At 35.8% G+C, this 26523-nt stretch overlaps 1 protein-coding gene across 1 annotated transcript in view; it reads right to left on the reverse strand.

Annotated features, from left to right (window-relative positions):
* lingo1a (leucine rich repeat and Ig domain containing 1a) overlaps positions 1-26100 on the reverse strand; it is an 83326-nt gene extending 57226 nt beyond the window's left edge. Inside the window, exon 1 of the mRNA XM_084094618.1 lies at positions 25795-26100. The gene's annotated coding sequence lies outside the window, so the exon portion shown is untranslated. The remainder of the gene's footprint in view (positions 1-25794) is intronic.
* Between the last annotated feature and the right edge of the window lie 423 nt (positions 26101-26523).

Here is a 26523-nt window from a genome sequence, read left to right on the forward strand (position 1 = left end):
TCAATTATCCAGGCTGCTATTGATTTTTCTGCTGCGCTGCTCTTCTCTCTAATGCTGTCAGGAGCGTCTGAAGAAATCATCGGCTCCACGCTCAGCAAACGGCCTCAGTTCTTCACCGAATTATCACTAAACCAACAGAATTAGACCTGTTCATACTCCATTGATCATATTCAATTAATATTATTATAAACCCTACAGATTTCAACAGACACTAAATATAATCAATAAGTATAATTGAATTCCTTAGAAAATATACAGACTTAAACAGGAATTGACTTAGTCATACTTAATTGATCATATTTAATTCAAATTATTATAAAATCTACAGATTTCAACAGAATTAGACTTTAAAACATTTAAATACTGTATAATTATAGCTCTTGGAAAATAGTCAGTAATTAAAATGATTATAAAACCTACATATTTCATAAGATTTAGACTTTAAAAATAATCAATAAGTATGAATAAAATTCTTAAAAAATATAAGAACTCAACAAAAAAGGGCCTAAATATACTTAATTGATCATATTTAATTAAAATTATTATGAACCTCACAGATTTGAACAGAATTAGACTTATAATACTTATAAGACTTATAATTTCTAATTCTTAGACTTAGAATTAGAAAATTGACATTATTAGAAAAGATACAGAACTGATCATATATCATTTAAATTATTATAACATCTACAGGTTTCAACAGAATTAGACTTTGAACATAATAAGTATATATTATATATAACAAGTATATATTTTTTAGAATTTTAATCATAAATCATATAATTCATAGTTAGAATTCAACAAAAATTTACTTAATCTTACTTACTTTTGAATAAAATCATTATAAAAAGTATGAATGGATTTTCACATTCTTGGAAAATATACAGAATTCAACAAAAATGTATTCATATTTTATTAAAAATAATTAATAATCATTAATTTCAATCAAATCATTTACTATATCATTAAAATTCATTAAAATTATTAAGATTTTTAATAAGATTAACTGTAAATATAATCAATCAAGTATAGTTAAAATTCTTAGAAAATATACAGAATTCAACAATTAGACTATCATACTTCACTGATTAGATTTGATTGTATGTAAAATGTAAAATCTTGGTTTGAAATAAGGGACTTTGTGACATCTTCCGATAAGTTTCAGAGGATGAGAAAGTTATTACATTCTGATGAAAGAAAATGACAAAGACAAACATTCTTTCCTCTGGAAAAACACGCACCACTGATGTACATTAAAGTAAATGTGGTCTTTTTTGATTTCACATATAACATATAATCGTCTGTCTCCAACATGCTTCTTTTACTCCATTATTGGGTTTTGAATGTGTTAAGGAGACAGAATGTTTACCCAGCAGGCAGTGCAGCCCATAAAAATCACTTTATATTCCTTAGAGCCCATTGTTTTGAAGGTAGACATGCTGTTGTGTGTTCACGCTCTAGAGGTTTATATTTATCTCAATATTTCATGTTTCTCTCTGCATGGAAGCCACCATTTTAAACCAGCGTCTTCTATATGACTCTGCAGACGCATGTAAGCAAGAAATGCCTGCCTGCTGTCTAAAATGTCTTCTGTTTGCGGTGTAAACAGCTCTGCTGTCAGGTAAACATTTCAAGCTCTGCCATGAAGACAGCTGAAAAACATTTCCCACCATCAGAAGAGCCAAATCTCTTGTTTCGTCTCATTTCCTCTTCACCTCGTCTCATCTCGGGACAATTTTCTTCCATGTTACTGGTCTCGCAAAAAGCACAGTGCAGTATTGTAGTGCAGTGATGCTACTTTGATATATACTATGGTATTTACATATTACTCATAGGCACTTAAAGAAAACCATTGCATATACATAACACGTACTTGTGAGAGCCATTTTTTCTTCCTAAAAAGCAAATTCACATATAAATTTGTCAATGAGGATATGTGTGTGTACTTCCTGGAGCATTTTCATTAGCGCACTGTGAGATTTAACAGCCAATAGACTGCCCTCTGTCTCTCTGCTGTTGCCGTGGAAACCAGGGGAGAACATGAGGGGGGTACATGGGAAATGAATTTATATCTCTCAGCTCTAGGATCACTAACTGATCTGCTGCTCAGATCGGAATTAAACTCACACTAGGCATAAAGAGTGCGGCGGATCAGAGAGAGATGAGAAAGAAATGAGACAATCCTATATGTTGAGCAAAAGCACTTAATTTTATGCATATTCCACTGCGATCGAATCTTGCTCATAGGCAAGACAAATCCCAACTGATACGTCTTTAATATCTCAATTGTTTCTCCTAGAGAGCGATGACATTAAATGGAGTGCAAATGGAGGCTCAAGTCTCCTGATTATTCTTCTAGTGTTCTGGGATGTCTCCTTCAGCTTTGCCAAGATACTGATCTCTGCAATTGAAAGTCAATGATTTTAATATGAACATTTCTCATCGAATTCTTCCAAGATCAGATTATTGGTAAATTATTCAAAACTTTGCTCGCTGGCTGTTTGTGCTTCAGACATGAATGATGTCTCGAATTGTTTGGCTTGTTGTGTGCTATGGCTTTCCTAAGCAAACAAACTTACAATTTTTGTCTGACAGAGAATAATAAAAAAAGTTTAGTCTATGATAGAGATGGCCAGTAACATCCTAGCAACCACACCAGCAGAAAATAACACAGAACACTTTAGCAACAGACTTGTAGCGCCCTAGTAACCACTCAGAGCACCTTAGCAACTGTTAGAGAAGCACACTAAAAAACCCTCAGAACAACTTAACAATGGAATTGTAGCACCCTAGCAACCACTTAGATTACCGTAGCAACTGTAGAGAAGCACACTAACAACCCCTCAGAACACCTTAACAATGGAATTGTAGCACCCTAGCAACCACTTAGATTACCGTAGCAACTGTAGAGAAGCACACTAACAACCCCTCAGAACACTTTTGCAATATAATTGTATCACCCTAGCAACCACTTAGAGTACCTTATCAACTGTAGAGAAGCACACTAACAACCCCTCAGAACACCTTAACAATGGAATTGTAGCACCCTAGCAACCACTTAGATTACCGTAGCAACTGTAGAGAAGCACACTAACAACCCCTCAGAACACTTTAGCAATAGAATTGTATCACCCTAGCAACCACTTAGAGTACCTTATCAACTGTAGAGAAGCACACTAACAACCCCTCAGAACACCTTAACAATGGAATTGTAGCACCCTAGCAACCACTCAGAGCACCTTAGCAACTGTAGAGAAGCACTCTAAAAAACACTCAGAACACAATGGAATAGTAACACCTTAGCAACTGTAAATAAGCATGCTAGTAACCACTCAGAACACTTAACAATGGATTTGTAACACCCTAGCAACCACTCAGAGCACCTTAGCAACTATAGAGAAACATACTTACAACCACTCAGTCAGGACACTATCAGTGGAACAGTAACATCCTGGCAACCACTCAGAGCACCTTAGCAACCATATATCAAAGATTCAGAACACTTTAGCAATGGAATAGTAACACCATGGCACCTTAGCAACTGTATAGCAGTACAAAAACCATTCAGAACATTTTAGCAACAGAATAGCAATGCCATAGCAATGCCTTGGTAACCACCCAGAACACATTAGCAACCTTATAGCACCTTTCAATGGAATAGCAATACCTTAGCAACTTTTCAGAACACCTGTGCAACGTATGTTACCTTGTACACACACACACACAGTGTATATAGGCCTAAACAACACATTCTCATCCTAGAGCGTCATATACTGACGCTTTTGAAATTTCGTCTACATTCGACGCACATGGCACCCTTTAGCGTCAATATGAGACGCAGATTATGGGTAGGTTTAGGTCTGGGGAAGGGTTAGGGTTAGACCGCTAGGAGGCGCCTTCTGGCCCATATTTATCTGCGTCTCATATTGACGCTAAAGGGTGCCATGTGCGTCGAATGTAGACGAAATTTCAAAAGCGTCAGTATATGTCGCCTTGGGATGAGAACGGGCTGGCCTAAATATATATACACACACACTATATATATTTAGTGTGTAATTTAGATGAGATTCATCGATTCGACAGCACTAGTAAAATCATATTTAATTTTTGCAAAAAAACACAGAAGACCTAAAATTTTAAAGGAGAAACATCTGAGAGCTACTGAAATAAAATGTAGCTGAACATTTGAGGATCTTCTGCCCAGCAGTGAACATCAGGGTGTGTCAGAAAGCATTCATCACTCAACTGGGCTTGAGGAACCAGTAAACCACTCGGCCTCATGATCCGAAGATGCACTTTACCAGATGCATCCGCTCTAATTCTATTGGTATTCATGTGCTGGACACACAGGATGAAGAAAACCATATAAACTCGGGGATGATTGCAGCGGATCAATGTAGAACAAGATCATTATCGCCGTATTCAACAACCTTGAGAGCCACAACACCGTGGCGCACTAAAGCAATCCTCGTAAATTGTTAATGCTTCCAACCTCTATAATACACAAACAGCTGAATGACATCAGAGATGTTAGAAAGGAAACACAGAAGATCATTCCGGTGGAAGCAAGAGGATGTGTGTGCACGCAAGAAGACTTAAGTCTTGCTCTTTCCTGTGAGGTCGTGTCTCATACACACCAATTACACGTGGTGCCCACACTCTGAGCTTTCTATTCAGATGGGCTTGGTATTAATCACCAAACTAACAAATCTACTCCCACCCTTTCAGCTTCGACGCCCCCTCTTAAAGACACAGCGCACCAACAGCAACAGCTCCACAACTGTGCTTAACTGAGCTCATTTAATTCCACCAATCACGGCGCTAATGATAACAGTTGTTGACAATGCTTCCGGCACCTTAACTTCACCTTTAATTCGTCATAATTAATAGAAGCCCCAACATTCCTGACAGCAAGAAAATCTGCTTGAGACTTCCTCTCAGAGATGATATAAACGTGTGAACACTGTCGAAGTGATGAAGTAATAGTTTGTCAGTTCTCAAAACTATAGTGTTAATCTCAACAAAAATGTTTTTGTGTTAATTATAACAAAGGCAAGATGAAAAAATGTGCATCACTGTGATAAATAAATTAATTTAATTAAAAATACCAGTGATGAAAATATGAGACAAGAAAATAAGCCACTATATATATATATATATATATAGGCTTTTGATTTTATGGTTTAGAGTTTAATATTAAGGGTTTAGTCCTCAGGGTTTGGGTTATATGATTTATAGTTTAGGATTTACATTGTTACTTAGTAGATGCTTTTATCCAAAGTGACTTACAAATGAAGAACATTGCAAGCAGAACCAACAGTACCACAATTTCAGGATTTCGTTAAAGATTATGGCTTTATGGATTTAGTCTTCATTTGGTTTTGGAGTTAAGGGTTTAGGACTGCGGTTAAGATGTTAAGTTTTGGAATTAGCTTTAGTTTTAAGGGTTTATGTTTAAGGCTTTGGAGTTTCAGTTTTAGGATGCTGAAGTTTAGAGTTAAGGATTAAGCATTTAAAATTAAGTAGCTATGGGTTTAGGATTAGAGTTTGTCTTCAGGATTTAGGTTGTACGCCTTAAGTGTTATATATATATATATATAATATAGTAATTTATAAAAGTATTTTTGGTCAATGAGAAAAAAATATTCCAATTAATAAAATGTCATGATAAAATTTTAAAGGATATTTAATATAGGCTATCCTTTAATATATACCCCCCCCCCTCCCCCCCTCCCCCCCAAACAAAATACTACACTCTAAACTTCTAAATCTAAATCCTCTGGAGTTTTAAACGCCATAAGAATTAAACCTACATCCCACACCTGTAAAACACTTAAGGCGTACAACCTAAATTTCCTGACTCTAACCCTTAACTATAATTGTTTAACACTACACTCCAAAGCCTATAAATGGAAAAAACCTTTAGACTAAATCCAAATCCTGAACTCATTTGGCATAATGGAAAATGCATGTTTGAGCTGTCTGAACTCAAAGCAATTTGCACCGACATATCTCAAGATGCACACCAGTAATGTTTTTTTTATTTTTTATGGCACATTTATAAAAGCTACTTAAATGGCATAATCCTGGTTTAATCTAAGACTAGTCTGTGAAACCAGGCCTTTAAGTCCTGAACACAATGTTTAAATCCTAACACTTGAACATAAACCCTTAAAACTAATGTAATCTCCTAACTCTAAACTTCAATCCTAAACCTTTAACTCCAAAGTCTACAATCGTTGAGGTTTAGTTAAAATTAAATGATTTAAGTTTTTTTTGTTGTTGTTTAATCTAACCTTAAACTCTAAAACGAATCCTAAAATTGTGGCATTGTTGGCTCTTGTATGAGATTCTGTTTGCGATGTTTCAATCACTTTCGATAAAAGCATCTACCAAACAGCAAAATGTAAATCCCAAACTATAAAGTCTACAACCTAAACCTTAAAGACTAAATCTAATCCTAAACTCTTAGCTCCTTAACCCTAAACCATAAAGTCTAAAGCCTACGACATAAACTCAAAATGTCAACCCTAAATCCACACTGTCGTTCTTAAGAGTCCACTAGATCAGATCCAGACAGGCACGAAGCCAATGACATCCAGACCTCAGTCAGACGTGGACGCGATCCCTCAGAATGAAACATAGACTCATTACGGGCCCGAAGAAAGACATTCACAGGCCGTCATCTGAATGTTTCACTGGCGTCTCGCGCTCCCTTCAGTTCAATTGCATCATTTGATCTGTCATGACACTCAGCGATCCCTCGGGAGCGTGTGTGACGGCACATCATGGTGAAACACACCCGCTGGAACCCCCTGAGTGCAGGGCCGACCCGCTGCGGGGACTGTCTACATTAATATTTGATGGCCTGCTCTGTCCCCTGGCAGCTTTCTGACTTTAATTAAGAGCCAGTATGGTCACTAATCTCTGTTTACGCAACACAAAGTCAACCTGAAGAGAGCTGTCAACATCCCAGCAGACCTTCAGAGCCAAACACACGCCCTGATGAGACCAGAAGAGCAGAGCTATACGACGACACACACAGAGACGTGAGACAGACAGATGCAGATCGGAGGAAATTGAAGTTGCGCATTTTTCCTCGATTTAGTCAAGTTTCCGTCAAGTCCTGCTTCTTTTCCAATAAGAGCTTTTGGGTCATGGGAGAAAACAGAGGAAATGAAATCTCTGCAGGACATTATGAGAGACGAACAGTGACTCACATCGACCAATCACTGACTCTCCTTTAATAATAAATGAATAGTAATTAGCTTTGGCATTACATTCTTTAAAAGACAACATGATGTTATTGTCATCTAATAAATTGACTATGGTATTATTAGCTAAAGTCATTTCAGAGGTGGAGAAAGTTATTACATTTTGATTGTGAAAGATTATGAAAAACATTATTTTTCTTTAGTATAAAGTACTAATGGATCATGCACAAAAGACCAGGGACATTTATTAACACAATAATGTGGCTGATTTTCATATCATGTTTCTTTTATTAGAAATATTTGTTTATTCCACTCACATACGCTGTTCCAGTTCATTACTGGAGGAAAACAAAACATATAACTACATTTTTAATTAATCAACTTCTTTAATGAACTAATGCACTGATATTCAGAACAGCACTCTCTGATTTTTTATGAAATAAAACTATATTTGAAACTAAATTCACAAAGCCAAAAATCACATCCATCTCAAGATTCAAACACACATTAAAATGTGACTAATTGCCCAAGAATCAAACAAGTCTTGACATGTTTTAAGCCCAATGTACACTGTATGATTTTGCTATCTAACACTAATTTTGGGAGTCACAAGATCATAAGATTTACTTAAGAGTGCGACATGATCACCAACATCCAAATAATCCACCTTTAAATGAATTTCAGATTCTGTTGATGTTCTTTTGGGTCAGGAAGTCCTAGAGAGTGTCTTTTGCTATGACAACCATCTAATGAAGAACCAATAGGAGCACAGAAATTAAAAAGAGTAAAAAAAAAGAAAAAGATATTTGATGATTTATGCAACATAAATCAACATAACATTAATTTATAAATATAGTTATAATAATTGCTCACTAATATATATTGTTATATTAATTTATACCACTAAAATGCATTTGTAGAAAATAACAAATACAATTTTCGTTCATACCTGATGCATTACACAATGTAAAAGATGTAACATTATTCTAAAGTGTTACCATAAATATATCTAAAAGTTAGCAATCCTTTGCATTATGATCATATGATCAAAATGACCTTGAGTTTGTTCTGAAAAATTTCCACTAATTCACTGGTTCACCCAGCCACGACAGACTCCAGATGCTGCTTTTTTTTCCTTGTCTGTGCAAAACATTGCTAACATATCATAAAGATATTTAAAAAATGTTGCACAATCTTGGATTTCCCCTTGGATTTCCCCTCTCCATACACTCTTTGTAAAAAAAGGTTAGTAAAAAAAGGTTATGTGGCCATATATAAAACCCTAGGGTTCTTGGCTCAATTTTAAAGAGCCCTTTATTGGCAAAAAATGTACTATATAAGCATAAATGTATTAAATAATTGCATAATACTCTAGTTTAACAGGTTATTAAAATTTTTAGCAAAAGTATATTTACGAGCGGTTTAATTCATAAAATTTTGTCTTAAAGTGCCCCATTAGGCTATTTTAAATGCTCATAATTTAGTTCGGTAGGTCTCCTACAACAGGGTTCCAAGGTAAAAAAAAAAAAACATTAATTTTCTCATAATATACATCCTTTCTTACTCTTCTTTCTTACTTCTGAAACGGTTCACTAAACCCCTCCTTTCTGAGAGCCTACTCTGCTCTGATTGGTCAGATGGCCCAGTCTCTTGTGATTGGTCTACCACTTACAGTGTGTGTTGGAAACCATTACAAATCTGAATTTCAGTTCCAGATCTTACTCAAACACAGTGATATGAACAGTAAAGCTGGGACCGAGACGGGTCTTGCGCATTTTTGCATGAGGCCATTATGGAACCCATGGACAATCCTATAGGGCCCACATATTTCAGCCCAGTTCATACCCATTTGGGCCTCACATACAAATGTTGGCTGGGAACTATGCCATTGGTTTTATCGTATTAATCTGAGCTAAAGTCCTCATGCTTTTGAAGTGCATCAAAGTCGATTTACTTTTGCAGCTCAGAAAACAGCATCTTCTTGACATGTCGACAACATGAACCAAACTCTTCAAGTCTCAGCTACAACTACAGTCTTTGAGCGTCAAAGTAGACGTCGTTCACGGACAGCCAATGAAGACCAGACTGGAATTATGCAAATTTGCAGGAAGTAATTTATTACTTTAGTTATTAAAACTAAATCCTTAAAATGACCCCTTGATGGGAACCCCTAAAATGTTCTATATATGAAGCGCCTGACAGAATCCTTAGGGGCCATTCACACAGAAAGCATTTTTGCTATGAAAAACGATCGAGACGATGCAAAAGATGCGAGCGTAACGGTCAAACATGTCCGTCTAGCACTTGTTTGCATAGAAAGCAATGGAAAAGTAATGCAGTGGAATACAAAAACATGTGAACCAGCCCTTAAGGTTCAACATAGAACAATTTCTTCCAAAAGTGTATAACATGAAAAGATCAGAAAAACAGAAATCCCACAGTGTTCACCAGGCTTAAGGGTTTTCTTCTGTCATCCCCGTTGGGCTTCAGATATCCCATAATGTGCTACAGCTGTTTGGTGAAGCAGCCTGTAATGACATGAGGTGGCCGCTCTCGTTTCTGGTGTTAATGACGCACATTCTGCTGTTTACACGGTTCTGGCCCATTACCTCAAGAGATTTCTCAGATCGCCTTTATTATTGTGCAGAAAAGCAACAATGACCTTTGGTTTTTTTCTTCTTCAGGAGAAGCCACCGCCAAAGGTTTATGTGACCAAATAAACAGGGAAACCTCAATGTAATTATTACAATAACCTTCAGTCAGACTCATAATGAAGTGTGACTAATTAGCTCTCAGACAGAGTTTGAACTGGTGTCTGTATTTGACACGCTGACTCCGTCGAGCATCACAACCACTGCGCTACGGATTATTCTTATATAATCACTGAGGAACAACTGGGCAAATTACAACTGAATAAATAAAAAGGGTTGTTTTCTACACTTTTGTTTTAAATTAAGTCAACAGATCACGTTAAATTTCTTATACCAAACAACCATCAAACTTTTTCCACCCTCTCTTTGACCAAAGTCCCTTTCAGGCAAGTCATCTCACTCGGCGGCCAACTTTGAAATTTCACTCATGCAAGTACAGATCCTCTCTTTGAATAGGGAAACATACAAAGCTGTTCACCAAGCTTACGATTCAATTTCATATTTGATGTCACTAATGAAATCTGACAACAACTGTCTCATAAGTTTTGTTTCTAAATGCTCAAATCATGACAGAAAATTCAATTTTTCAGGCTGGACCAGCCAATACGTGTCTCAAAAAACAGCCTGTTTCTATTGCTTCTAAAGGCAAGGACACAAGGACTTCGCCAATTGGAGATTGTCTCTTTTGTCTTTGTATATCTAAAGTCTTTGCAATGATCCATGAAGTTAAACTGTCTGCTACTGTACCTTTAAGAAATGTAAATGAAATCCAATACAATCTCCACTTATCATTGTACATGTGTTCATCAGGACGGGCAAAATCCCTGAAAACTGATGTCTTTTGCACTGTAACAAAAGATTTTTCAAAGTTGTAAATAAAACATAGATTTCTAAACATAGAAAGATAATTGGAGTATGTTTTACAAGAAAGTACTATTACAGTCTTTCCACTTGAAAATGTCATGTTATTTGCTGTTTCTTTGTAATTATTTGTGAAATCTTCAATCAATTTCTGCGTGAAAATTTTTCCAAAGTAAATCCTACACCCTCACTGGAATCTCATTGGATGTTGCAACCGTGATCTCATTAACACACTGAAAAAAAAATTGGTGTACAAAAACTACAGTATTTATAGTGTATTCGTCAGCAAAAGCAGTCAGAAGTGGCCTAAAGGCAACAGAAGGGTTGTGTCAGTACATCTAATGTTTAAATGCTTTTAAATAAAACACGTGTGATTATTTTTACGCTCATGTAGCTTTTGTATATTTAAGCAGATTTTGCTCTCGGGATGTGTAATGTGTGAGGTCATACTGAGGTTGTTAAGGATTATGTCACAGACGGTTTATGGGGCTTTTTGCCCTTTTAGGTTACTATTAATATTCTAAAGGTCATTTTTTTTAAATATTAATTTATGAAATTACTGTCGTGAACAGATGTCGGGGATTTTAACCTGCGACGAGTTACTCTATTTAATTAACACTGAGTTGGAAAATTGCTCTTGAACCGTGAGCTCAGCGCTGATTAATGGAGGGTGATTTTTTCCAGATGGAAGGTTTAGTTGAGACATATATCAGACTGAGAGGTGATTTCTAATGTAACCCTGAATAGTTCATACTCAGCAGATACTCCCACTGTAATGTTAGTACAGCGGAGTGCAGTTTGACGCAAGTTAATAGAGCGTTACAGGAGGCTGGTTAAGCTCATTGTTCCTGGATGACGCCCAGTGCTCCTCCAAGGCAAATCAATGCTGAACCAAATACAAAACATAAACGTTCATAAAATAAATATTGATAATACTAAGCTCCGTTCGAAATATAATTGTCTTTAAGGTACATGTAAAATATGATTATATTTGCAAGCAACATTTCCCTCATCTGTTTGATTGCTGTTGCAATGCATTCTGGGATTGCCTTATTTAACAGCTAACATGTGTGAGTTTTGCAACATAGACTACTCTATGATGGTGATAACAATCTAGAGAGCATGAAACTTTTATGTATATTACCCAATTTTATCAAATTTGTACTTAAAAATCATGTGATAAACAATGTTATTTATTTAATTATTTAAAAATAGTAAGTTTATTACTTTAGTTATTATTATTATATTATTAAATTATGATTAGTTAATTAATTTTTATTAAAATTTTTGTTACACTTGTAGTGTTTATAAATTTTGTTACACTTGTAGTGTTTTTGCCATTATAAATTTATATATATATATATATATATATATATATATATATATATAAATATATATATATATATATACATAATATATATATATATATATCCCTCATGTGGTGTTCAAAACCCTATAACACCTGTGGTCTTCCCGGGTCAAAATGACCCGCCTATAAAAAATAGCTTATAAATCACTCATTATACCATATTTTCACCCAATCTTGGAATCAATCTTTTTGTCAACTTGTTCTCTTTCAATTAGGACTGGTTTTATATTTCTATTTGCATCTAATTAATCGTAGGCCTCATTTATTTGACAGTAGGGATCTCATTTTTTTACGTTGTTTTTAGTGTTGTACGTTTATAAAGCTGTGCATGATTTGGCCCCGAAATATATTAAGGACTTGGTGCGTATGAACTCTTGCAGAGCACAAAGGTACTCCAATTGTCTTCAATTGTTTGTACCGAGAACTCGCTTAAAAACAAAAGGGGATCGAGCTTTTTCAGTTATTGGTCCTAGACTGTGGAATGCACTTCCTCCTGATGTAAGGTCTGCATCCTCAGTTGTGGTTTTTAAATCTCGTCTTAAAACGTATCTTTATTCTGTGGCTTTTAATTCTTGACTTTGTCATTGTATGTCATGTATTTTATGTATTTTTATTATTTTATTTTATTTTACAATCTCTTGGATGTTCAGTCCTTTGGCCTACAACGTAGCATAAAGGGCTATATAAATAAATAAGACTTGAGACTTGAGACTTGAGTAGGGATCTAATTTTTTGAGTAAAAAAAACATTATTTTTGAATATTTTTGAATAATTTTGGAAATATTAAATGAAATCTGAAGAAAATTGGCACTGTTTATCACACTAGTCTACTTTAATTTTTCACCAGGAATTTTGTTTTGAAAAACTTTTATTTTGTACAAAATGGCACATTGTCACACTTGTGGTCTTCCCGGGTCAAAATGACCCGCCTATAAAAAATAGCTTATAAATCACTCATTATACCACATTTTCACCCAATCTTGGATTCAATCTTTTTGTCAACTTGTTCTCTTTCAATTAGGACTGGTTTTATATTTCTATTTGCATCTAATTAATTGTAGGCCTCATTTATTTGACAGTAGGGATCTCATTTTTTTAGTAAAAAAAACATTATTTTTGATTAATTTTGGAAATATTAATTGAAATCTGAAGAAAATTGGCACTGTTTATCACACTAGTCTACTTTAATTTTTCACCAGGAATTTTGTTTTGAAAAACTTTTATTTTGTACAAAATGGCACATTGTCACACTTGTGGTCTTCCCGGGTCAAAATGACCCGCCTATACAAAATAGCTTATAAATCACTCATTATACCATATTTTCACCCAATCTTGGATTCAATCTTTTTGTCAACTTGTTCTCTTTCAATTAGGACTGGTTTTATATTTCTATTTGCATCTAATTAATTGTAGGCCTCATTTATTTGACAGTAGGGATCTCATTTTTTGAGTAAAAAAAACATTATTTTTGATTAATTTTGGAAATATTAAATGAAATCTGAAGAAAATTGGCACTGTTTATCACACTAGTCTACTTTAATATTTCACCAGGAATTTTGTTTTGAAAAACTTTTATTTTGTACAAAATGGCACATTGTCACACTTGTGGTCTTCCCGGGTCAAAATGACCCGCCTATTAAAAATAGCTTATAAATCACTCATTATACCATATTTTCACCCAATCTTGGATTCAATCTTTTTGTCAACTTGTTCTGTTTCAATTAGGACTGGTTTTATATTTCTATTTGCATCTGATTAACCGTAGGCCTCATTTATTTGAGAGTAGGCATCTCATTTTTTGAGTAAAAAAAACATTATTTTTGAATAATTTTGGAAATATTAAATAAAATCTGAAGAAAATTGGCACTGTTGATCACACTAGTCTACTTTAATTTTTCACCAGGAATTTTGTTTTGAAAAACTTTTATTTTGTACAAAATGGCACAGAATTACACTTGCGGTGTTCCACTGGGCCATTGAGGGCCATTGTTTCAATGGGCCATTGAAAGTGAATGGGAGAGACTGAAACATTTTCAGGAGCATGTTCATTGTTTATGTACACATATGAGCATGTGATGGATTATGGTGAGTTTGGGCTCTTTTTAATCTTAACAATCTCATGTAAATAATGATGTGCCATTTTCCACAATTTATGCATGCTTCATTGAGTTATGAGTTAAAACGCGACATAAGTGCTAGGCTACATCTATATTCAAGGCTCTGTGAGCGCCTGTGGGGGTTTGTGTGTTACAACTCCATTAGGAATATCTTTAGATCTGAGTGATGGATTATGCTGAGTTTGGGCTCTTTTTAATTGTGATAGTCTACTGAAAATAATGATGTACATTTTTCTACGATCTGTGCATGCTTCGTGAAGTTATGAGCAAAAACCAAACGTGAGAGCTTCATGAGTATATACTTGGCTAGGTACGTCTGTGGTATTTTTTGTGTTAGAGTTCCATGAGGAATATCTTTAGATCTTATTGATGGAATATATTGAGTTTGGGCTCTTTTTAATCGTGAGCTCCTGCTGTAAATAACGATGTGTCATTTTCCATGATCGATGTATGTTTCATGAAGTTACGAGTAAAAAGGCCAAGTCTAAGCTACCTTGCTTGGCTATGTGAGTCTGTGTGTCTGTAGTATTTTTTGTGTTAGAACTCCATGAGGAATATCTTTAGTTCTGAGTGATGGATTATGTTGAGTTTGGACTCATTTTAATTGTAAGCATCTGCTGTAAATAATGATGTGTCATTTTCCACAATCGGAGCATGTTTCATGAAGTTACGAGCGGAAATGTGTCTAAAATTGTACCATCCATGTATGGTTTACACATGGGTCTCTTGAAGGGCTTCTTTTACAAAAATCTCACTCAAGTTTAGTAAAAAGCCTGAAACAATTATGCTTGCTGTATTCTACAAATTGAGACCTTTCAAATGACATATGACACAGGACTATCTGAGCTGTATGATGTATTTGACATATTGCTGAATGTAGTACAAACAAGTAGTTTATAAATTATGAATTTGTTTTTTTTCTATTTATCAGCAAATAACTCAGCACTACTTAGGAGTTTATCAAATTGGCTACATTCATTGTAAATTTCAGACTCTAAGCTTTCAAATGACACCTATTTTAAGTTGATCAAGGTAATAGTTTTGAAAAATATTATGATTATTTATTTCGCAGCTAGGTGGCGCCTGCGGGGGAACACTCTGTTTTAGAGTGATAACTCAGCTCTCGTTAGGAGTTGATCAAAGTGATTAGGTGCATTAAAAAGCTGAGATTCTAAGCTTTAAAATGATACCTATTTTGTGTTGTTCCATTCATTTTTTGCATTGGTCTCTCCCATTCACTTTCAATGGCCCATTGAAACAATGGCCCACAATGGCCCTCAATGGCCCAGTGGAACACCACAAGTGTAACTCTGTGCCATATTGTACAAAATAAAAGTTTTTCAAAACAAAATTCCTGGTGAAAAATTAAAGTACACTAGTGTGATCAACAGTGCCAATTTTCTTCAGATTTTATTTTATTTTTCCAAAAATTATTCAAAAATATTTTTTTTTTACTCAAAAAATGAGATGCCTACTCTCAGATAAATGAGGCCTACGATTAATCAGATGCAAATGGAAATACAAAACTAGTCCTAATTGAAAGAGAACAAGTTGACAAAAAGATTGAATCCAAGATTGGGTGAAAATATGGTATAATGAGTGCTTTATAAGCTATTTTTTATAGGCGGGTCATTTTGACCCGGGAAGACCACAAGTGTGACTATGTACCATTTTTTACAAAATAAAAGTTTTTCAAAACAAACTTCCCGTTGAAACATTAAAGTAGACTTGTGTGATCAACAGTACCAATTTAAAAAAAAAAAAAAAAAAAAATTCCAAAATTATTAAAAAATTACGTTTTTTTTACTCAAAAAATTAGATGCCTACTCTCAGATAAATGAGGCCCACAATTAATCAGATGCAAATGAAAATACAAAACCAGTCCTAATTGAACGAGAACAAGTTGACAAAAAGATTGAATCCAAGATTTGGTAAAAATATGGTATAATGAGTGATTTATAAGCTATTTTTTATGGGCGGGTCATTTTGACCCGGGAAGACCACAAGTGTAACAAGGTAACAAAACCACCCCTAAAAAAGTAAGAAAATTTTCAAAAAACATTTGAGAAGTAGTTATACCCTTTTGGAACAGAATCACTAAGTTTCAGTCCAATGCGATAACATTAACTAGTATTTTGGGGAAAAAGAAAATCTTCTCCGGGTCAAAATGACCCGAAGACCACATGAGGGTTAAATATATGTATACATTTTTTTTTCAGTTAAAGTTGAAAGTACCGAAAACATTTGTTTATTTTTATTTTTTATTATTGTTTTAGTTTTGGTTTTAGTTAACTATAATAACCCTGGTGAAAACACAATGTTTATCCGTTGGAAAGTCGTCCGACATATTTTGTGAAGTACGTTTTTTGTTTATAATCAAGTCCTGTCCAATCATGAAAAAAAAAAAAAAGATTTTATATATATATATAAAAATGCAAAATTGCAACTGAATTTGGCAACCATTTTTGTTGTATAGTAAAAGCAGCTTTGTGAAGCCCTGTCCATCTCTGAGTAAAAAATAAAACAGATAATATGGGATAAAGTTTTGATATTTGATATTTATTTATTTTTAACGGAATCCAAAATTCTTAAAATTGCATCTAAGATCCACTTGGTTAAAAAATCTGAGCAGGGCATGACGGTTCAAGATGCCAATAAAATGTCTAAAAATCAATCAACACGGCCGATATATCAGTGTACCGCAAGCATTACTTGTGCAAAGTCCATGCAACTCAATCAAGACATTTCATAAAACAGGATAACAGCCTTTGTGTCGGGAATGAGCCTGTATTGTCTAAAAACCCCATCTAGATAGGCAGCACACCAGGATTTGGAACAGCGTCTGTCTTTGCTCAGGCTGTTAATAAGCAGAATTCAATCACCTCTTTCTGATTGCAAGGGGCTGGAGGTGAGACAGGGAGACGTGCGACAGCATTTCTTACTCGTACGAGAATCTCCACAACCATTTCATTACCAAAGCACTTCAAAAGCAATCAGCTCTGACGGCAGAGATTTCAAAGGTGCATTCACCCAAGGATGTGCTCGCTTTTGTAGAGCTTCATGCAAAACGCCATCAAAACACCAGCTGAAAAACAAAAGGAGAGCTGAAAAACCTGGTCACTGATTTTCTCAATACGGCTTATAAAACAACATTCAAATAAACATTTTACTTCCGTAATGAGTTTATGAATGAATGAGGCAATTCAATGGGAATGTAGGTTGATTTTATCCATTGGGAATTCATTGGATCATGAAAATTTGTGTCCGAACTTGGTGACGTGAAGCTAAAAGTAAAGTCATTTCAGAGGACAGCAATTTTTAAATCAATCATTATGAAGACAAAATATGTATTTAAGAAAGTAAATAGGGTCAATTTTTATTTCATGTTGAATTAAACTATTCCCGTTGCTTTGATAATCAGCCACTCATTTATTTGTTTACTCATTTGTTTCTTTCAGTCATCAAATGACTGATTACGTTGAATTTGTCTGTCTCTTTCTATCTTACATTAGATTGAAATCCCATATTAATTCTGACAGAGAAAATGGAGCGGGGAAATTTTAATGACAAGATGTGTTTACAGATTGTCTTGTTTATATGATTTCATGAGTGCATTAGTATTAATATAGTGCATTAGTAGTGAAATGTAATTGTGAGTTAACGCAAGGCAATTACAACGAATCAAATTACTTCAGTTTCAGAAAGTCAGTCGTTCAGGTAGTGTATGTGAGTGTTTGCGTCACAATGCTAAAAATAATTTTCCAAATGGGTAGTTTTGTCTTGTTTTCTAATAGAGCTGCACAAATAATGGTAAAAGATTGAAATCTCAACCACCCACACAATCTTATTCCTAAATGACAACGAGATTCGCCTGTGATTAAACCTTTGACAAAAATCACATTGGAACATTCAAACATTCATATGCCACTGACACAGAGAGAAAAGTTGTCATGTAACAGCTTCACAAACTGTCTTTTCAACCACACACAGTGTAATTATTTCTGTGTTACAAATATTAAAATGATCACAGAAGTACTGGATTAAAAGTGTATAGTTCGGATATAAACACTGATATCTATGGTAGCATTCGAAATAAAAGGAAATCAACTTTTGAAAGTAACTTGGCGCTTGTATCGATTACATCGTTAAACCAGTAGGTGGCGACAAGTGACCATTGAAAAAATGCATGTCATTGAATCATTCATTCAAGAGATTCGTTCAAAAACGCTGATTCATCCAGTAATGAAACAAGTGAAGTGAGTCATTGAATCATTCATTCAAACCGATTAAAAAATAAATAATTCATTCAAATTAATTCGTTTTTTTTTACATAGACAGCAGCAATTAACGTTTTGTCAGAACCACTAGTAAATTACAGATTATTTTGTTTAGTTTAGTTACGGCCTACCGGTCTTATTCCAGTCTTTCCGGACTCTTCGACCCCCTTTCGCCGATCATCAAGACAACGCTGCGTCAAGAGAGGTGTCGACTTTCGTAACCTTTGCACTTTGGAATACGTTTAACCGCCTGCTGTGCTCACGAACACCGGTCCACGACATGTGAAACCGGCGTTGGTAAACGCGAGATCCATCTGCAACAAATCGTTTACTTTAAACTATTTTTTTTTACATCTCATGACTTGGACTTCTTATTTTTGACGGAAACCTGGCTCAATGCTGGTGAGTTGGATTCATTGACAGACTTATCTCCAGTTGATTGTGACTGTTTCAACTCTCCCAGGTTAGTGGGCCGTGGTGGAGGCGTGGCTACAGTTTTTAAAAAACGCTTTAAGTGTAGACTATTGCCTTCCACGCAATATCGTACATTTGAGTTGCAATTGTTTACAATTCAACTACCCGGCCCAGTGACTTGTGCCCTTATTTATAGACCACCAAAATATAATAAGGACTTTATGCAGGAATTCGGGACTTTTCTGTCTAATATAGTCAGTCTACTGTGGATAAATTGTTAATCCTGGGTGATTTTAATATCCATGTCTGTTGCCCTTCCCATCACTTTTCAGGAATAACTATGACTCATTTGACCTTCTTCAACATATAAACGGCCCTACACACGAACACGGACATACCATTGATCTTGTTCTAACTTACGGCCTTTCAGTACTGTATGTAACATTGATATTAAGGAAAGCTGCCTGTCGGATCATATGTCTGTTATGTTTAATATAATAGTTTCATATCTACCTCCTAATGATCAGAAGGATGTGCATTATTGATAGTTCATTGATATTGATAGTTCCCTCAACTATAAAGGAGTTTTCTAATGCCTACACAGAGTCTCTAACGAGGTTTGTTTTGGAAGATCCATCGCATAGCCTCAACACTGAGGAAATTACTATTTTGTTTAATGAGACATGTACAAATATTCTAGACTCACTTGCACCACTAAAATCAAAGGTTTCTAAATGTAGCTCTCGTCCATGGTTCAACCACCATGCCCGTGCTCTCAGGCAAGAGTGTCGTAATTCAGAATGTAAATGGAAAAAAGATAGGCTACATGTCTCCTTGGAGATTTTCAAGAACTGCCTGTCTACCTATCAGTGCGCTGTCAAAGCAGCTAAGATGTAATACCTCTCAGATTTTATAACTAAAAATTCACATAATCCAAAAGTACTGTTTAATACTTAAATAATACCCCCCCTTAAAATTTCAAGATTTTTTCAGGAATAAGATTGAGAAGCATGATAGTGCAATTCTTCCAATCCTTCCCCTAATAATGTCCAGCTAACACATTTTAATCCAATTGATCTGAATAAATTGATAGAGTTAATTTCAAAACTGAAAACGACTACCTCACCGGCGGATATTAAGCCGACACGTCTTATTAGAGAGGTGTTAGGTGTGATTGGCCCATCTGTTTTGACTATCATGAATAGTTAATTGAGCACTGGCGTTATTCCTTCCTGCTTTAAGCACACAGTGATTAGGCCATTTCTGAAGAAGCCAAGTCTTGATCCGTCTGATTTTAATCATTTTCGACCCATCTCCACAATACCTTTTCTGTCTTAAGTGTTGGAGAAGATTGTCTTTCTTCAGCTCTCTGCATTCTTAACTGACCATAATCTTCATGATAAATTTCAGTCTGGGTTTAGGGCCCGCCATAGCACAGAAACCGCCCTCCTTAAAGTGACAAATGACCTTTTGCTCACTTTGGATTCGGGTAACTCCGCTATTTTAATTCTGCTTGATCTAACCGCCGCCTTTGATACAATCAATCACAGTATTCATTCAGATCGTCTACAGCATGAGGTTGGGTTAGCGGCATGGTCTTGTGCTGGTTCTATTCATATCTTTCCAATAGGTTTGTTTCAGTTAAAATCGGTAATCATTCATCATCTTCAGTTCCTCTATCATGCGGGCTCCCACAAGTGTCCATATTGAGGTCCTATTTTATTTTCCCTGTACATGTTACCTTTTATACCTTATATGTTAGGCTCTGTTTTCAGGAAATATGAGATCAGATACCACTGTAATGCTGACGACACTCAATTGTATGTCCAATTACATCCACTTGATCGGTCCTTGTTAAGTGTCTCGATGATGTAAAATGCTGGATGGCTAAGAATTTTCTCCACTTAAATGAGAGCAAAACGGATGTTGTTGTCTTTGGCCATCTTAGCTCTTCGCCACTCATCTCTAGCTACTTGGGGCCACTCTCCAGATATGTTTACCCATGCGCAAAAAATATGGGTATATTTTTATACTCTGAGATGAATTTTGCAAAACAAGTTAGTGCTGTGGTGAAAACTAGTTTCTACTACTTAAGATTAATAGTTAAAATGAAACCTATGCTCTCATTTAGAGATTTGGAGACGATCATCATGCTTTTATATCATATATTGTAATGTGGTGTATTTAGGACTCTCTCAGTCATTAGTGAATCGAGACTATTGACCGGTATGAGAAAGAGGGACAGAATCACCCCGATTCTAACATCCCTTCAATGGTTACCTATCAGATTTCGGATCGACCTCAAGGCCCTATTAATAATTATTTTATTTTAAATGGTCTCGCACCCTCCTATCTGTCAGATCTTGTTATTCCGCACCAGCCAGTAAAGACTCTGAGATCGGTAGATAAATTATTGCTCCATGTAGCGCGGTCCCGACTCAAGCGGAAAGGCGTTCGCGTCCTTCGATAGCCGGTCCGAGGTTATGGAATAACTTGCCGCTTGCCATCCGCTCTGTCCCCGCTTTACCCGCTTTTAAAACGGCTTTGAAGAAGCACTTTTATAGCTTGGCGTTTAACTCTGACCCAGGAGAGAACTAAATATTAATTTTATGTTGTTCTGTTTTGTATTCTGTGTTTGGTTTTATCAATGGCTTTGTACAGCACTTTGGGCTGCACTTGAGGCAGCAGAAATGTGCTTTATAAAAAAATAAACTAAACTAACACTTTATTTCGATAGTCCACTTTAGACATTATACTAACTATAAGGAACTTTGCAACTACTGTACATGTCAACTAACTGTCATTGAGTATTAGTAGACTGTCTGTTTAATATCTGCTAACAGTTTTATTTTGTTGCTCCCCCAACAGACATTCTACTGACTATAAGTAACTTTACAACTACATGTCAACTTAATCTCCTAACCCGAACCCTAACCTAACCCTAACAACTAACCATAACCTTACAGTCTACTTACAGTCTACTACAGCCTACTAATACTCTAATGAGAGTTAGTTGACATGTAGTTGCAAAGTTACTTATAGTTAGTAGAACGTTTAAAGTGGACTATAGAAATAAAGTGGACCCCAAATTTCTGTTGGTGTTCCACAGACATAATAATAATAATAATATTTTGTTTTATTTAAACATTTCCTTCAATATTTTATCTTTGTCTTATTTTAAGGATATTTCACTAGAAAGCACAATGATAAATGCTTTTTTTAGTGCATCATTTAATGACTCATCCTTGTTGAACTCTATAAAACCCCTTCCTGACTACACACAATGTCCTCTGTCTCCTTTAAAAGCTTTTATTGTGACTGCTGTCATTGTCCTCTCCGACATGAATAACAGCAGTCCTCTGTTCGCACGCCTCTGGATCAGAGCGTCGGCCGTTCATTCACACACCGTTCTCACCCCAATTTAGCTGCAAATTAAATGTCAGAGTCTGGCACGGAATTCTGATCAGGAAACGCTCAAGATGAGAGCAATTTGTCTTTGATAAAAGGCGGCGAGCAGACTTTTCCGTTTTCATTAAACGCGTTAAAAAGAACAGATGTACGAGAGATGGATTCTATCTGTCAGGGGTTTGACGGTTATCAACCCAAAGCAACACCATCCAGAACAATCAGATCTGATCTGAGGAGAGCACAGAACATTGAACATGACACAGATGGATCTGGGAATATAAGGTCACGCTCTCTCTCTGTCTTTCTCTTTCTCTTTTTCGTATGTGATAATCCATCCTGATCTTTATGTTGAGTTGGAGGCAGAGCTGAGAGTGATGGCCTGGAGCTTGACGTACGTCAAACATCACAGGCACATTTCACTTCCTGTGTGTACCTGAAAACACACATTCGCCGTTACAGATGTTTGATAGATCCCTGTGTAAACCAGTGTGCTACAGGCAGAAGGTCACGCGTAAGACATTGTTGGCTGGGAATGTGCTTTAACCATCTTCAACAATGAGTTCCTGTAAAAATCCACTTCAAGTTCCCCCGGGAAGTCGCTTTTCTTTGCCAAAAGAGAGATTAGTCTTCCACTATGAAGCTGCCAGAGGCTGCAAGGCATGCTTTCTGTGGAGAGCTGATGTCCACCTGGAGCTTCTTCCGTTCATCAAGAGCAAGGCCTCCTGAATGAACAGATCCTCAGGGTACATCAAAACCTCATTCATCTTTACTGAAAGTGCATAAAACTGACAATGAGAACATGTGAGAGCAGAACCATTCATTTTCATAGCTACAAAATTCATCTACACAACACATGATGCTTTGGACCCCAAAAAAGGGAAATGGGAAAACCAACTGCTTATCTCATCCCCGATTTGAAATGATTAATATGCGGTATTGAGAGAGATGTGCTGTATGGTGGCTATGGTCCTGCAAACAGAAAAGGCTTTTAACCAAAGAAACAGGCAAAAATAGTCAGGAGAAATTATGCAAATCACAAAATTGCCAATGAGTCCATTTTGCATGCAAGAATTCCCTGACTATTGGGAAATTTCGCTCCACCACTATAATCCAAGTACTTGATACGGCACTTTAAAATTCTGAACGCGCGCTCCACTGCACATGCGACTCGATATATGCCTGTCTTCAACATCATTACTGATGCCATGACAAGAACCACAATGCTTTAATTAATTTAAACAATTGAAATAATTAAAATAAATATAAACATAAAAAATTAAGAAAAATTATATAAAATAAAATAAAATTAGACGTCAAATTACAAAATATAAAAATGTTACTTACATTTTTTAAATTAAATTAAAAGTAAAACTGTATTAAATATTTAAAAAGCAATTAAAATAAAAGGTAAACAAAATTATTCAAATATAAGTTAATTTGAAAAAAAAAAAAATTAAATCATTAAAATAGAAATTAAACAAAACAAAACCAAATTATGAAAAACTAAACTATAAAAAATAAATGTAATTAAAAATGTTATATACTGTAAATTTAAAATATTATAAAAATGTAAATGATTAAAAGCTGCATGATGAAAAAATATAACATTGAAAATTAATTAGAGCCTTGTTAATGGCAATGTGGGAGGTTAGTGAATAAGATTTTACTTCAATTTATGAGTGAATCAGTATTCAATGGGAATGTAGCTTGGGGCTTGATTTTATCCGTTAGGAATTGATTGGATCATGAAAAGTAACAAGGAATAGGTCAAAAAGTAAAGTCATTTAAGAGGAAAACAATTTTAAAATTAAAGATTATGAAGACAAAATATGTATTTTTGACCCTAAGGGTAACCATTTCCATTGCTTTGATAATCAGCCACTCATTTATTTGTTAACCCATTTATTTCTCATAAAATCCCATATTAATTCAGACTCAGACTCATATGAGGATGATGCATACAGCACCCGATGTGGTAAATGAAAACAAAAATAGCCAAATGAATCAATGTACAGATGTCCTAAAAGTGCATAATGAGCTTTTAATGAGTTTAGCTCCATTAGCACTAGCTAGCAGAGCTTCCCCCAAAGTCATCAAACTCCCAGCACCATGAGCTCACAACAAAAGCAAGAACTGAGAAGCTAGAGGATCTGTGTGTGTCTCGATCCGTCTCAGAGAAGTGAGACCTGTCTTACCTCCAGACTCAGTCACTAATACAGTCTCTGAGAACTCTGGGAATCCGGACGTATGTGATTTCACTCAACTAACTCTGACCGCGAGGTAATATTTCATAAATGAATTAACTTCGCAGTGGCAGATGTGATTAGATAGAGTATCTAAGAGAACAGAAGGCAGGGAACGCTCCTGCACTGCAAAAAATCCTAAAATAAAGATACATTTACTTGAGATGCTGAATGACATGAGATATTAAGTCTCATTTCCTGAAAAATTAAGTGAGATTCAGCTTTAAACAAGAAAAATCTGTTTTCCCTTTGAATTAAGTTTTAATTTGTCTTATCCCACTATGAGATTCTTAACTTGATTTTTTTGACTTTTAGAATAGAAGTAATTTGATTTTTTTTTAAATCAGTAAATGTATCTTGATTTAAGAATGTTTAGATATGCAAAACAAGACAAAAAATACTAGGGAAGAACATCATTTTTTTGCAGTGTGTTTGTGATCATGTGACATCGGCCACAATAATCGTGCATTGTTCAGTCGGAAGAAGATATTCCCCATGACGTGCCGAGAGCTATCGGTCACTATATATACACATTTGAAATACTATACGTATTACGTACATGGTTTGTTCTTAACCATTCTTAAGAAGCATATTAATAACTTACAGCTATTGATCGAGGTATGAGTCATTAACATTAAAACCTCCATGCAGGCAACCTAAAATATCCGAGAAGCGTTTCCGTCACGTGTGAATGCTTCCTAAATTCCCTCTGGACGTTTTTTTTTTTTAGCTTTTTAACTGGAGGGGAGAGAAGTGGAAACTGCTATTCTACCCATGACGCCTAATCACATTTCTCTCTTATTAGTTTCCGAGCGCACAGAGTGAAATTAAGGTTGAAGTGGCCAAATCTAATAAATATTGATGCTCATTACAGAGCCTTCTCTACCTGTCTCACTCTCTCTCTCTCTGTCGCCCGTTCGCTTTTCTAGATGTGTCAGCTGTACCCAGAATGCCTCTCAGCCCCTCCCTTCCCGCTCTTTAAATGATCCGCCTGGCAGAGAAACTGGCTGGTATCTGAACGTACGAACCAAATAAAGCATTACTCCGGACTAAATATAGACGTCGCACACTTTGATATCTGAAATATTAACGGATATCTCTTGCAAACACGCTCCAAACCATTTATCTGATGCAGAACCAGTTGCAAAGAGCTCAAACTGAGAAGAGCTTTACTAACAAAAACCTCAGTTGGGACCTGAACATCTCTCTCAGTCACTGAGAGTAATAAAACCCCTCTTACCGGATGTTTGACGGCAGTGGGATGTGCCCGTGTTAGTGTGTGTCCGTATCCACAGGAGCGGGATTATATCCAGAATGCTGATGCGGTCCGGACTCCTCACAAAACACAACCTTGATGAAGAGCTTGCAGACGCATCCGTGATCCAACACGCATGAACACACAAGCACGCTCCGACCACACCGACACACACTCGAGCAGAGGGCGTACCTACAGTCAGCCAACGGAGAGGTGGAGTGAGAGACGGAGAGAGGGAGAGAGAAGGGAGAGCGTTAGGACGGCACAAGGTGGAGGGAGGAAGCGGAGTGTGGGAAACCGAGAGAGAGAGAGAGAGAGAGAGAGAGAGACAAAGATGCACCAATCACGTTGTTCTCTTCATTGCCATCACAGTAGCTGTTTTCTGATGGAACAAACTGTCCCACGGGAGAGAAAAATTACAAATGAGATGTCTGGAATTTCTCAGTGATTTCTCATATTTAGTTGTAATAAAATAGATGATTAGAGTACGTTTTCTGAGAAAATACAATTTCAGTTTTTCAGAATTTCTTGTTTAATTCAGTGTGTTGTTTGCTATCTCTTTGTGATTATTTGTGAAATTTACTAGCAAATGTTTAAGTGAAAATTGTTTAAAATTAAATCCTACACTATTTTTTTTTAAAGTGTAGACGGGAAAGAGATTGAATCTGGATCAATCTGGATTTCTTTATCAGTATTTTTATCTTGTTTTCCAAT

The sequence above is a fragment of the Abramis brama genome (genome assembly GCF_963993115.1).
Source record: "Abramis brama genome assembly, chromosome: 20".
In the NCBI taxonomy this organism is placed as follows: Eukaryota; Metazoa; Chordata; class Actinopteri; order Cypriniformes; family Leuciscidae; genus Abramis; species Abramis brama.